Here is a 14,775-nt window from a genome sequence, read left to right on the forward strand (position 1 = left end):
TCTTAGGTTGTTTCTGTAACTTCAAGGTATTAAACAATTCTAAAATGGCATAAGTTCTGTTGCATGTCCCATCAGCACATTTCCTCTTTTTGCATATTGTGCTTGCCTAATGATTTAAGGAGTTTGCGCTGTGAAAGTGTGTGAGTGTGTTCTGTTCTTTCATTTTTTTCTCCTTTCTAATTTTGTTCCTCACCCCCCCCCCACCGGGTTTACGTTTTTTTCCTACATTGGTGCTCAGGAAAAGAAATGTGAGAAAGGGCAAATGTTCATACCTGCATTTCAAAGCTGGCTTTTTCCTGAGATGTGAATATGAATTTTTAAAGAGTTTCATTTAGGATTCTTCTTTAGGGTACATCGCACATCCTCTTGTTGCTGTGGTCCTCTTGCTCATGGTATTAGTATTATAGCTCAAATGAGGATACTCTTCCGCATCTGGGTAAATGGTGGGAATACAGACTACTTCAATAGAGTTCCCTTACTGCTATTTTCTTCCTTTTCCATTTTTGTAAGCCAAAATAGGGATAGAAGGCAAATTCCTAATCCTTTTGTCCAGGGGAAGTTAGATGCAGTCTCTCTTGTTCTGTAGGTGGCCCCAAATTAAAAAAAAAAACAAACAAACAACTTTCTTCATTTGGCCTGTGGTGTTGGTTGAATGGATCAAATTACCTTTTGTTTTTCAGGCAAGAGATGGCAATAGTTTCCTATTCACTGTGGCTAGCTCCCTAAATCCAGAAGCATCAACTGTTGACTTCTCTTTACCCTATCTACATCCTTACATATTGTTGCTTTAAACTTTCTTCAATAACCTGTTAGAATATGCCAAGTGTTTCATAATGGACTTAAGTGAATGATAAACACACTCTCATGACTCCATACCTTAAATATTATAAGGTAAAAATATAATTTAAACATTGTGTCATGAGATATGCATATCCAAATTCTGCTAGAGAAAGAGAGAGAGAACTTTGGAATAAGATAACTTGAGTTAAAAATCTCAGCTCTGATGAATATGAACTCATTTGTAAAGTGGGCATACACATGCCTAATTCATGGAGTTGACATGAGATTCAATAAGATAAAAGTATCTATCACCTAAACAAATATTAGGTTAAATCATATGAAATTAGCAATAGTTGATTATATTTTGGCCACTAGAATTTCAATTTTGTACGGTTCAAGTTAATAATGTTATTTGAAAGCGACACATATAAAACATAAGGATAGAGAAATACTGATCTTAGAGAAATGGAAAAAATGTCCTGTACAAACTCTCACCAAAATAAAGTCGGTTTATCTTTATTAATGTCAGACAAAATATAATGAAAACCAAAAAGCATTAGCAGAGATGAAGAGGGTCAATTAATAATGATCAAATTTTCACTTCACCAGTAAGATATCAGAATTTTAAACTGTAAGCACCTAAATATGGTAGTTTCAAAATATGGAAGGCAAATAATTAGGTAAAATATAAGGATAAATAAATTTACAAACCCATGATCATAAGGGAGTATTTTAGTATGAATTTCTCAGTGACTAAAAAAATCAGAGAAAAAACATTAAGAAAATCTGTTTAAATCTTTTTGATTTACAAACCACACTGAGATACCACCTAACCACAGTAAGAATTGCCATCATTAATAAGACAAAAAACAACAGATACTGGTGAGGATGCCGAGAAAAGGGAATGCTTCTACACTGCTGGTGGTAATGAAAACTAGTTCAACCTCTATAGAAAACAATGTGGCAATTTTGAAAAGAACTAGACATTGACTTTCCATATGACCCAGCATCCCCCTACTGGGAATATATCCAGAGGTACTCAAATCATTCTACAAAAAAGATACCTGCACACACGTTTATTGCAGAACTATTCACAATAGCAAAAACATGGAACCAATTGGGCTGCCATTCGAAATGGAACTGGATTTAAAAAGTGGGTTATAGCCGGGCTCGGTGGCTCAGCCTGTAATCCTGCGCTTTGGGAGGCTGAGGTGAGTGAATTGCCTGAGCCCGCGGGTTCGAGACCCGCCTGCGCAACTTGGTGAGCCCTCATCTCTACAATAAATAAAAAAAATCAGCCGGGCATGGTAGCGCATGCCTGTAATTCCGGCTAGTCGGAAGGCTGAAGCGAAAGGATCGCCGGAGCCCAGCAGGTCAAGGCTGCAGTGGCCGGGAGCGACCACTGTACTCCGGTCTGGGTGACAGAGTGAGATCCAACTCAAAAAAAAAAAAAAAAAAAGTGGGTTATATAAACACGGTGGAATATTAAGCAGCCATAAAGAAGGACAAACATATGAACTTCCCAGCAACTTGGATGGATTTAGAGTCTATAATACTTTTTTAAAAAGAGAATCTTTTAAAAAAATAAACATTTGAAACATAAGACCGGAAATAATACCAAAGAATATACGAGTGGTAGAATACAAAATACACTGTAAATGTAGAATACAAAAAAGTCATATCATATATTCATAAATAATTATCGATAGACAATAGAATTTGTATCTTTTTCTTTTATTTTTCTACAATTTAAGCATTCTTGCTAAATGTTTGCCAAATAATTTTTGCAAATCAAAACTTCCATTTAACCAAAACCACAACATTAGTAAAAAATTATTCTAACAATTATATAAGGCATGATTCCTTCAAAGATGAAAAAGAGATAATCTGTAAGAGATTCACTTCAGTTCTTTATTTTAAAAGAATTATTGGGCCCCAGGCCAGACGTATGGAATCCAAATATTTGATATCTTAGATATGCAATGTTTTCCGGTATATTCCTGCAATGTCTATCTAAAGACTAAATAATATGGTTTGGACTATACTTTTAAATGGGTTGGCAGGGGTGGTAGTTTAAACAGAAACTCTAAATAAATAGACACTAAACAAATAATTTATGCTTCCAATTTCCAAAAAGAGAGAAAACTCAGAGATTTGATAGATATCTATGAAGTATTACCAAGATTTCCTTTCACCCCATGCTAAGGAAATTTAGCCAAGTCCAAATGGGTAATAGTTCATATTTTGCCATAAAGTTGTATGATTGAAGTGAATAGAGTCAGATAGATTCAAGAACAGTAGATTACATCACACAATGCAGTCAGTTAAAAATAATGTAGCATTGTGCTTAAGAACTTTCCATCTGGAATCAGATAGACCTGGGTTCAAATCCTAGCTCCCACACTTACTAGCTATAGGCATATCAGTTAACTTTTCTTAACTTCACTTCCTCATCTGTAAAATAAAGTTTATGTCATTGGGCTCAAAGACATGCTTGCTATCAAGCAGAGTGCCTGGTACATACAAGTGTTCAATAAATTATTACTAAGATCAGTGAATATATATATATATATACACACACAGAGAGAGAGAGAGAGAGTCAGAGTCTCACTCTGTCACTTAGGTTGGAGGGTTGGAGTGCAGTGGCACGCTCGGGGCCACCGCAGCCTCAATCTGCTGAGCTCAGGTGACTTCAGTCTTCCAAGTAGCTGGAATTACAAGCATGCACCACCACATTCAGCTAATTTTTTTGACTTATTGTAGAAACAAGGTCTCGCCTAGTTGCCCAGGCTAGTCTCGAACCCATGGGTTCAGGCGATCCTCCTACTTCCATCTCCCAAAGTGCTGGAATTACAGGCGTGAGACACCTAGCCCCACAGATCAATTAATATCATCATGTCAATACCCACTCTCCTTTTAGTGAAAGGTATGCATTTATATTTGCATAAACTTTAAAAAAATACCTATCCTAAAAACTCATTTGTCATTATTTTTCATAGTAAGAGCTCTATATATGTTAGAAGAAATGTTTTGATGAAAAGCTTGCAGAGTGGGCATGATCTCCAAGGGGCATTTCTTTTTTTATTTATGCATTATACTTCTAATCTTTATGAATGCATAATAGTTCTACATATTTATGGGGTACAGGTGATATTTTGATACAAACATACAATGTGTAGTGATCAAATTGCGGTAATTGGGATATTCATCACCTCAAACATTTATCATTTCTTTGTGTTGGGAATGTTCCAAACACACTCCTCTAGTTATTTGAAATACACAATAAGGTATTGTTAACTATGGTCACGTTACTGTGCTATCAAACTTGTCTTTCCCCAGAACTCTATCCTGATGTCTGTCATGCTAGCCCTCTTCTGTTAGCTACATCAGCTTCATCTTTTTCTTCTCCTAAACTTCCTCTTCACATCTCCTCTCCTAACATGTGGCTTTATTTAGAAAGTGAAATTTGGCTTTCTTTTTTCTTCTTCAAATTTCATTTTCCTACTCACCACCTAGTTTGACAAAGGTTAGTCCTTGACTATCACTTCCTTTAGAAGACCTGGGAATATTACACATTTAAAATAATTATCCTATCACATGTGCTATATAACTATCCATACTAATATATTTATCTATGCATGTATAATCACATATATCCACACACAACACATATATATTCACTTGACCTTACAGGCACAGGATAAGACAGGTAAATTTAAGAAGCCTTTATAGGGTATGATGTTGCTCTGAACATCCTAATAAAGGTTCTTAGATAAAGGGTATTGAGGCTACAACAACCCGTGGGAAGAATGAGATTTCATCAACACAACAATGGTCTATAAAAACTTAACACTTTTTGTTTCAGTTCTATCTTAGCACACTTCATTGAATGAAGTTTGGTTGCTTACATTAAAGTTGATTGTTTATTGACTATGAGAAGGTGAAACAAATCAGTTTTTTTTTTTTCCTCCACAGAGAGTGATAAGGGATGGCATCACCAGATAGGAACACAAAGGTCCATATGGTTGTTGAATTAATGAAGAAGCAATAATGATCATTGCAATCAAAATGTGGCTGTTTATCATCCAGTTCATACAGGCAAATCATGACACTGGTGACAACAAATTATTGCCAATTGCAAAGGAATGATAAGGTTTTAGTTAACATTAACATCTCCCAATCAGTGAGAAGTATAATAAATAATAACATCTGCAACATTACTTCAAAAATTTGAGATATCCCTTTGTTCTGGTCTTCTCTGTAGGCTTGGAAGGGCCATTCTGAGGAGGACTTGAGGCTTTAAGTGTAAGGCCACATAAATGTAACGAGAAAGAACCACAAAACGTGAAGAATATGTGAATGTGAAAGTCAGAGGTTGTCAAAAACCTATACTTTGTTCTCAAGACAAAACCTGTCTAAGAAAATACAAACATCATCATTCTTTGGGAAGAATTAGGCCTTGTCAAAGATTCTGCCAAGACAATGTATCACTAGTTGAATTTCCAAGTCTCACTTACCATAGATTGTAGAGAGCAGTGTGGCTTTCCTCATTAGGGACTACATCCTTGGAATCAAGTCCTTTCCTGCTGGTGTTCCTCTGATGATTCCTCTTCTCCACTGTCTGTAAAACAGTACATTTGTAGTTTCTTCAAGTGTACAACTCATAGTTAGTAAAAATTAAGGGAGTTTAAGGTTGTTTATCAGAATGCTTTAGTGCCATTAATTGCTTATTATCCATCCCTGTGTGTCTCAGATATTCTCCCATTGCATCTGATAGCCCCTGAGAACTCTGGGTAGCCTCCCAATCCTACTCGTTATGACTTGTCTGTTTTCCATTTTAGCCCTTTACAATGGATACCCTTGTGGTGGCCCTGCAGCACCTTGGGACAGGGATTTGGAGTTTAGCCTTTCTTTACTCAAGAACAGAGGCCAACAGAATCCACTTCATACTTAAGTCTTCAACAGAGACGTGTGTCTAGGCGAACTTAGTTCTAATTACACTGCTGATCTAAAACTTACTAGCACAGTTTCTCATACTATTTTCTTTATTTGGTTCAGATGCACTACCATGGTCAGAATCTTCCAGATTCAACTTTTCATTTCCCCAGTTTTCAGCCTTTCCATTTTTGGGTACACTCACATTCATTCTTAGAATTACTTTCCTTTTCTTGGCCCAGACCTTGGAGAAACAGTGTCATACTGAATCACAGATTGAGACAACTTCTTCTAGGAAGTAGATCTCATAATTATAATAAATCTCATCAGTCTTGAGATGGAGGAAAGATATGAGATAAAGCTAAAATTTTCCATTGAAATCTCACCTCTGTGGCACATTGCCTATTTAAATTGGCAACACTTCCTGTGGTTTTCACCTTGAGAGCTCTGTTTGACATCAGGTGACCCAGTTTGAGCTTTGCTGGTAACCTCTTTCCTCCATTTGTTTTTGGTTCTGCCACTCAAGCTACCTCTCAAATTTCTGGTTTCTAGACCACATATAATAACTTATTTTTGGTTTTTTGTTTGATTTTAAGAACATAGAAGTTAATTTCTTACCATTACAGTCCTAATATATGTAGTCCAGGTACTCAGGATGGCTTTATGCTATGTGATTTTTCAGTGACTTATCTTTGGTCTTTACCTAAAATAAGATTCCCTAAGATATACCCTCTCTTTCATGATCAGAGCTGTGTAATAGGCTCCTTTATGATCCAGTTTGCCTAAAGGGAAAATAGTGAATGGGCCTTAAAACACTGAACATGTGTTCATCTTTCATTGATGGGAACTCAGTCACACTGCCACCTCTGGCTACAAGAGGGACTGGGAAATTCAGTTCCTAGAAAAGGAATTGTGTGACTTGCTAAAGCTCTGTTGCTGTGCAGTCTACTGAACTGCAATGTTTTTATTTTCTTTCTATTTTCCTGCCTGTGAGCAGGGAGATCTAAAAAACCAACCAGATTCAGGTTTGATTTATTTGATATAACTGTAATTGGTATGAGGGTGAACCTTATTTTTTTTCTTCTTATGGTATTGATGCATCAGCTATTGATGCTCAGCACTTGAATCCATTAATTCATGGATGTGGGAATATTCAAATTCTACATTTTATTTTTATTTATTTTTTGGAATACATTTATAAAGAGATGTTTTCCTTTATTTACTATTTGGTTACTGAATGACAGTTTGTATAGGAAAAACAGTATTTTTTTTTTTTTTTATTTACCAGTTTTCAAGATAATGAGTTGGTTCCCTGTTATCCACCAAAGGTCCAATTAGTTATATGTACATATATATACACACTTAATTATAGACTCTAATGAATTGAAACACTTTGGATGGGTTAAAATCATTTACAATTTTCCTTTTGGAAGCTCACATTATACATCTTTTGGTCAGTGGTACTTCCTAAAGCTTGTTCTCAAGTCTTTTTAAAATGAGCCAAGTCAAATTTGGTAGTGGTTTTGTGTTGGTCATTCTCCTCCATGGGTAAGATATTTTGTAAGATTTAGACTGACCTGGCTTCGAATACATTCTCTCAGAAAATGTAAATAATTTAATCCCTATGAATTTTAGTTCTCTCCTGTGTAAGATAAAGGTGATGATGGATAAGTTTTGAGAGTATTAGTAGAAACTCAATAAATGGTAGACATTCATGTTATTATACTTGTTATTATTATACTCTATCTCATTTGCTCAGTATCTCCAGAAACTGCTCAATTGTATTTCCACCTCTATCTTTTCCATGCCTTACCACTTCTTTCTTTTTTAAAAAAATTATTATAAAGATGTGGGGTACAACTCAGGGTTAGGTATACAAACGTTGATTATGCAGATATCCTTGTTGATGCGGTGTGCCCTTCCCTTTCCTAGCAGTTTCCCTCAACTGCCAATCCCACCTCCCCTCCCTTGACAGTTTCCCAGTCCTTTCTTATTTCTTACTGACGTCTAGCAACCTCGAGTTATAACATGTAGCTTTGGGCTTCCTTCAGTTTGAGAATGTTGTCCTCAAATACCTTGACCTGCCTGTGAGACCTCAATCACAGGAATTTTCTGACTTAGGGTAACTTTGTGTACCATTTCCTGGTTCAATCTTGGTAAATATCTCATATCTGACATTATTATTAATATTACCTTTCTCACTGTCAAAAATACCCAACAAATAATATGACCATTCCCCTCTAACTAGACCTTGCCTCAGTTTTGAGTTCTATATTTCTTAATGTTTCCCTGGTAAGGATGCCATTTTGATAAATACATCCTGTTGTCCCTAAAGTATTGCTGGTTTGTGTAAAGAACCTTGACTCAGGCTTCAGAAGACATGGGTTCTAATCCTGCGTCTTCTACTTGCTAGCTATGGTCCCTAAGAAAAAAAGTCTGAAGCCTTTATTTCTGCCTCTCTTCAAAATAAAGTGATAGCAATATTGCCTTCCTTCTAGTAGAGTTGCTATGAAGCTAAAGCTAAATAGGCATGAAAGAACTTGATAAATGGTAAACCAGTGTACAAATGTAAGGTATATCTCAGTGAGTTATTTCCCAGTAGTTCTTGGCGCCTACTCAAAAAGGCCATGCTACACACAAAGGAAAGGCTTCATGTTTATATTTGCCATTCTATTTTTAAGATGTGCAATTGAAATGTTAAGTAAAAGCTATGCGAATACTTCTCGTTGGTGGATTTTAGCTATTTCTGTGTGGAAAAAAAAATCTACTTTAAGCCAAGAAACTATTTTTGTTAGTGGAATCATGAACAAGAATAAAAGAATGGTATTTATGAAAAGGAAAAAGCCCAGAATAAACCAGAATCTGGACATGATGATGCTGTGATTCCATCTGGTCTTCTGTTTAACTGAGTCATGTCTCTGAAGTATGATCAGATGCCTGAGGTTTTCACTTGGTGAGGGTCATTATGTCAGGGATCATAATCTCATATACGTGTATACAGCTGCATCTCTTACCCTCTCATAGTTTAAATATTAGATTGTGCTGAAGCCATGGTATTTCAGAAACAAATAAGTTCTCTCTCTTCTTTCCAGTCCCCTTGCCTGAAAGTCTGAACATTTTCATGCCTCCACCATTGCCTGATGGAAGGTTTGAAGTTCTCTGGGCCTTCTTTGAAAAATGTCATACCTAATATTCTGCTACAGATATTTTCCTTGAGTCAAATATACAACTTATGTAAAGTTATATATGGGTCAATGGTGAGCATTGTTTTTATGAGATAAGGAAGCATTTTATAATAGTCTCATTTTATTTTAAGGTTTGGAATCATTTTTTACCAGAAGTAGCACTTTACTCTGAAAGAGCAGCGGTAGAATGCAAATAAATGCCCCAGCAACATAATGTTTTCAACTCTAGGAAATTCAGCTAAGAGAGGAAATTATTTGCAGAATCACACATTTCCATAAAAACAATATTATCGTAATGTGTTGTAAAATTTACAAAATTACTTTTACTTTGAAATGGGATGGCAGTAGCATTTTTTAAATACATATGTGGGACATGTGATTTACAAGTCATTATTTTAAAAGAGCAAGAAATCATTAAGCAAGTTTGCAATAGAAATCAATGTTAGGTACCATAGTAACATGAGTTACTTTAACAAATTCAGTGAAACAAAATCAATACAATATAATGTGATTTTTCTAAACCTATATATATCTCCTTTTTTACACAGATCCTTGTGTTGCTGCTTATGATCTTTAGGACATTGGGAAAGCTATTAAGTTTTCCGCATTTATAAAATCTGTTAAAAGGGGTGGTTTTGAAGATCAAATAATTCAGTGCAGGTGCATGGCACATGATAAGTACTCCATAAATACCAGCCATTATGACTATTGAAGACAAGTAGCTTTTACATAAAATTTCAGGTTTTTGATAGAAAAATTTTACATGTTTTTAAGACTCAAAAATAAATGTCACTGCAAATAACTCTATATGTGTCATCAGTATTAGAATGTCTTACTTTTGCCAAATGAAAACAACTTTTCAACTAGACCTATATTTCTAGTTGTCTTTAGTTTTAAATCATTTTAGTGTTAAGTATAATCAAACAATTTTTTTTGAATGCCTGCTATGAGTCAGGCACTTTCCAAGAGCCTTTGTGAGACTTAAACATGAAAAATGCCATCAATTTCCTTAAGCTATGTATTATCTAATGGTAGAGATAGGTATGTTAACAAGCAACCTTAATATAAAAGCAGAGTGGAAAAATGCTTTAACAGAAACATATTGGAATATTAAAGAAAGCAGAGAAGGTATAGATTATACTATTAGAATCACAAAATACTTTACAATTCAGAAGGATTTTGGTTCATGAAAAACATTTCAAGGAGAAGGAACAATGAAAGCAACGGCATTAATACGTGAATATACAGAACTTATTCAAGACATAAACATTAAGCACTTGACAATGAAGCACAGGGTAGGAGGGGGATAAATCTATGAAGGTTTTGTGGTGTGTTTCAAGACTGACAATGCCCAGATGCAAAGGCATGAGGACAGAAAGAATATGCTTATGGCAGCAGTGGTGCTGCAGAGGGGGACAATTAAGGAAAACTTTGTAGTGGCAGAAGAAGCAGGACTTCATAACTAATTGAATGTGAAGATAAAAGAGAAAAAGATGAAGATGACCCTGATTCTCTAGCCTGATATGCCTGAAATAATAATGATGCCATTACTAAGGAAAAAACAAGGTGGGGTTGCAGTAGCTGATGAGTTCAGCTTTAGCCATGTTGAGCTATGAAAAGTACTCGTGGGAATTTTGGTGAGTGCACCTGAGAGAGCTGAAAACCAGAAACTGTTTGCTATTCAGGGGAGTGGTCGGGTTTTGGAGGTTATCTGCATAGTAGTGACAGTAAAGCTAAGAGAATGAATGAGTAAAGATTTATCAATAATTCCAGAAACTTATACTATAGATAAAACTAGATTTGAAAATTGGTTTAATTTTCTTTTTCAGCTCCTGTGTAATGATCATCACTTTTTATTTTCTTATTAGCATTTTATTATTTGTCTCCTTCTCTCATCTCTGTCTCTCTTCCTCCATTCCTTCACATTAAATTTGTTCCTTCTGATTCTTTTGTCTCTCATCTTCTAATGTAATAAGACATGAATTTCTAATTTTTGGACTGTTAGTCTATGACACAATGTATGATTTACTAAAGTATTTTTAACATCAGTTATAAAAAGACAAAAAGGTATTACTATAATTTTGATATGTTTCCAAAAATCTGCAATTTACAACTCCAATCAGATTTTCTCTAGGAAGGTTTTACTACTTCTAGATAGGCAAAACTCAGCTTTTCCTCTTAGACATAATATTCAGCAAACATTTTTGTATACTATCATGTTCCCTTTTACTAAGTATTTAAGCTGAATAGAACATGGTCTCTTTCTGTGAGTGGCTCACAATATAGAGGACTATCAAGACAGTGTTTACTTAAAGCCTTTTCTTTCTCAGACTTTCATTTTAGGCATTGGAGTTGTTAACTTGTTGTATGCAAATACATATGTTGCATAGTTAAACTTGTTTCCAACTAAGCACTTGTAGTTTGTTGACTCTTTGGTCTACACTAGATTATTCTTGAACCAAATGAGCATGCTTTCTCCATATTTCAAGTAGCTCACCAAGTATAACCTTATACAACTTGAAGTATCATGAAATGACCAATTCACAAAAGTTAAAAGTCTTGAAATTTTGTCTGTTGTATCTTTTTAAAAAAATCTTAGCCACAGTGTTTCTGGAGTTTCTTCTTTTTGCCTGATATTAAATATTTAGTGGCTCCATGATAGTCTAAACTCTAAATAAATCATTATTCTGGAATTTGAGAAAGAGAAGGAAAATCTTGACTTCTCTGTACTTTTGAGATCTTTACTAGAAACACATTTGGTGTGCAGAAAAACAGGGTCAATGTCAAATATGCAGACCAGCGATTTTTCACTTATTTTGGTTTTTGTAGGTCCTAGGGGCAACCCTGCAATGGAGCTCCCTGTAGGCAGATCAAAGGTGGTTTCTGGAAGCACAGATTTCTGCCAGAGTGAAGTGCTCAGGTCCTTATGATGGACATTTGGCCATGTGTATCCTAATTCTTTTCTACCTGGGAGTGTCTCCCCCACAGGTGGGGATTGTTGAGTCAATCATCTTCCCTTCACCTGATTGAAAGAAGTGTCAGGGTCTAAAACATGGCATTTCATTTAAAAACATTGCTTTGTTTTCCTTTCCCTTTCAAATCCTTTTGATTTGAGGATAGCCATAAAGAAAATGAGCAAAATGAAAAAAAAAAAAAAATGTGAAACTATCATAGTCTGTGACTTTCATTAAAATATGTGAAGCCTGAGAGCCACAAACTATGCCATGAAATGATATTTAAGAAGAAAATGGCTTTTCACAGTAGGGTACTAACTTCTTCTGCCAGGTAATTTCAGCAAAGTCACTGCATTGTATCCAACTTACAAAAAAATATCACAACCTTTTTCTGGTTCCCTCCAAAACAACGCATTCTTGCTTGTCTTAAAACTTGGGGATGAATCTATGCATGCTGGCTAGATTATAACCAATTTTACTTTTTTCTCTAGTTTGCTATATGTAATTCCCTTGTCATTTTGGACTCAAATTTGAATGTGCTTTTATATGAACTATACTAAGAAGTAATTTTAACTAGAGAGGGAAAGTGATTGATTTGAGAGAGAATACAATTTAAAGCCAAGAAATAATTTCCAATTCCACCTACTCCATTCTGTGTGACCATCAACTCATCTTTCAAACTTTCTGAACATCAATGATCTCCTTTAAAAATAAGAATTATAATGATTATTATCTTACTTCCTACACAGAATTATTGGGTGGATCAAAAAATAACTTACATGCATGCTTTTAGTAACCACATGGAAGTCACTGTTAATCATGAGTGAAAAATAATTTTTTAGATTACAATTATTCAGATTTGAGATTTAGCTTGGAGCTTACATCGAAGTGTACATATCTAAAAGAGAATGGTTAGAAGAAAAGAGACTGATGAATATAATGATAAAATTTCAAAGGAGAGATTTTGGCATAAAAAATAACATTTCTGAGGACTTAACCATATTAATAACTTATTTATACACAATATGAGAGATAATTTAGATTCAGTAATATTGTGTATAAATGAATCTAAATTAAGTCTCTAAACCTAAATTAATCTATTTGCATTTATTTCCATTCATCAGTTTTTGGCATAAGGAATCTAAACAAGAGTAGAAGAAAGCTTGATTGATTGATTTTGAGTTGGAGTCTCACTCCGTTGCCCAGGCTGGAGTGCAGTGGCACGCTCACGGCCACTCCAGCCTCGACCTGCTGGACTCCAGCGATCCTTCCACCTCAGCCTTCCAAGTAGCTGGAACGCTACCACGCCTGGCTATTTTTTTTTTTTTTTTAATTTGTTGTAGAGACGTGGTCTCGCCAAGTTACCTGGGCCGGTCTGGCTCAAGCAATCTATTCCCCTCAGCCTCCCAAAGTGCTGGGATTACAGGCTGAGCCACCGAACCTGGTCTACCTATTTATTACTTTTCATCTGAGTCCACTTCCCAGAGAACCCAGCCTGTAGCAATGTCCTACCTATATCCTGCTGGCCCACCTCAGTGGTCTCCTTCAGACATCTCCTGTCCACACAGGTAGCTACTTGGGTGTCTCAGCCTGAAGCTGCTCTCAAGCGACAGAAGCATGCTCAGTTCCCACTGATCAGACAAAAAAACTGGGAATTAACTCCCAACCAATGAGGATGGGAAAAGTAGGGAGCTGTTAATAAACATCTCAGCTACCTCACCCCTCAGTGGGAAAACCGGAAGATACGTGCTTCAGTCTCTCAGAGGGTCCTCCAGTTGCTTAGAATGATAACCTGCTCATGCATATGCCCTGTGGTGCCTACCTTCCTTTTCTGGTCTTACTCTATTCTCCATCACTCCCTCATCGCCCTCCTGAGATGTTACAAGTGAATTAATTGCACCCAATCCTTTTCAGAATCTGGTTTGGGAAATCCAAACTAAAACAAGATGTGAGAATTTGTTGTCCTTGATTCATTTTATTTTTGGCTTTGCATACATCGTTACTGTGTCTCTTTTACCTTCTGTTTTTGTTGGTGGAAGTTTAAAAAACTTAAATTATAAATAATATATTATCACTGAAATAAGAACAGCACAGGATTGCACATGCAGATTATCAGAATAACATTTAGCAGGTGTAGGAGAGTTGTTTTAATAGTTCTGTTTGGTCTAGTTTAATAGTTCTGTTGGTCTCAGTTTGTTTCTAGAGAACATATTGAAATTAATGATACTTAAATAAAACTCATATTAGAGGTTTCTATTTAAAACTGTCTTAAAAAGACACCCAATACCAAACACTCACTTCCTTTGCTATTTGCCATAAAATAGTACTTATTGTTAATGTCTTATAACTCTATTAGAAAGGACAATATGATATACAAGGGGGGACCCTCAAAAAACGGAATCATCTTTTGGAGGGTGGGCCCTTTGTAGTATAGGCTTCCAGTAAGTGTTCTAGGAACCCATCTGCATCAGTGTACCTACTAGCATTGTTGTGAGACGCTGCTTTCAGCTTCAGTGAACTTTTTTAAAGAAATTCTTTCAACACACTTACCCATGGCGTGATTGGTGATTTACATGAACAATCTGCCTGCACTAGGCTGAATGTTCAGCAGTTTTTGACCAAAAGCAGCACAACACCCCCTCAAGTCCTACTTTATCTATTCACTGGATCTCACCCCAAGCCACTGTTTTTTGTTTCACAGGATGAAAAAAGTCCTCAAAGGGAAACATTTTACCAATGAGAAAGAGGTGAAACAAACAAATAAGCAAACAGCAGAAGCACTAAAAAGCATAAAATTGACGAGTTCAAAATTGTTGGCAGTGAAAAAGTCACCTCGATAGGTATTATTGCATCAAATGAAGAGAATTTTGAAGTTCACTGAAGTTTACACAAATAAGAATATACAATTTTTATAAATAAAT

The sequence above is a fragment of the Carlito syrichta genome, unplaced genomic scaffold (assembly GCF_000164805.1).
Source record: "Carlito syrichta isolate Samal-C Ts95f unplaced genomic scaffold, Tarsius_syrichta-2.0.1 Scaffold307112, whole genome shotgun sequence".
In the NCBI taxonomy this organism is placed as follows: domain Eukaryota; kingdom Metazoa; phylum Chordata; class Mammalia; order Primates; family Tarsiidae; genus Carlito; species Carlito syrichta.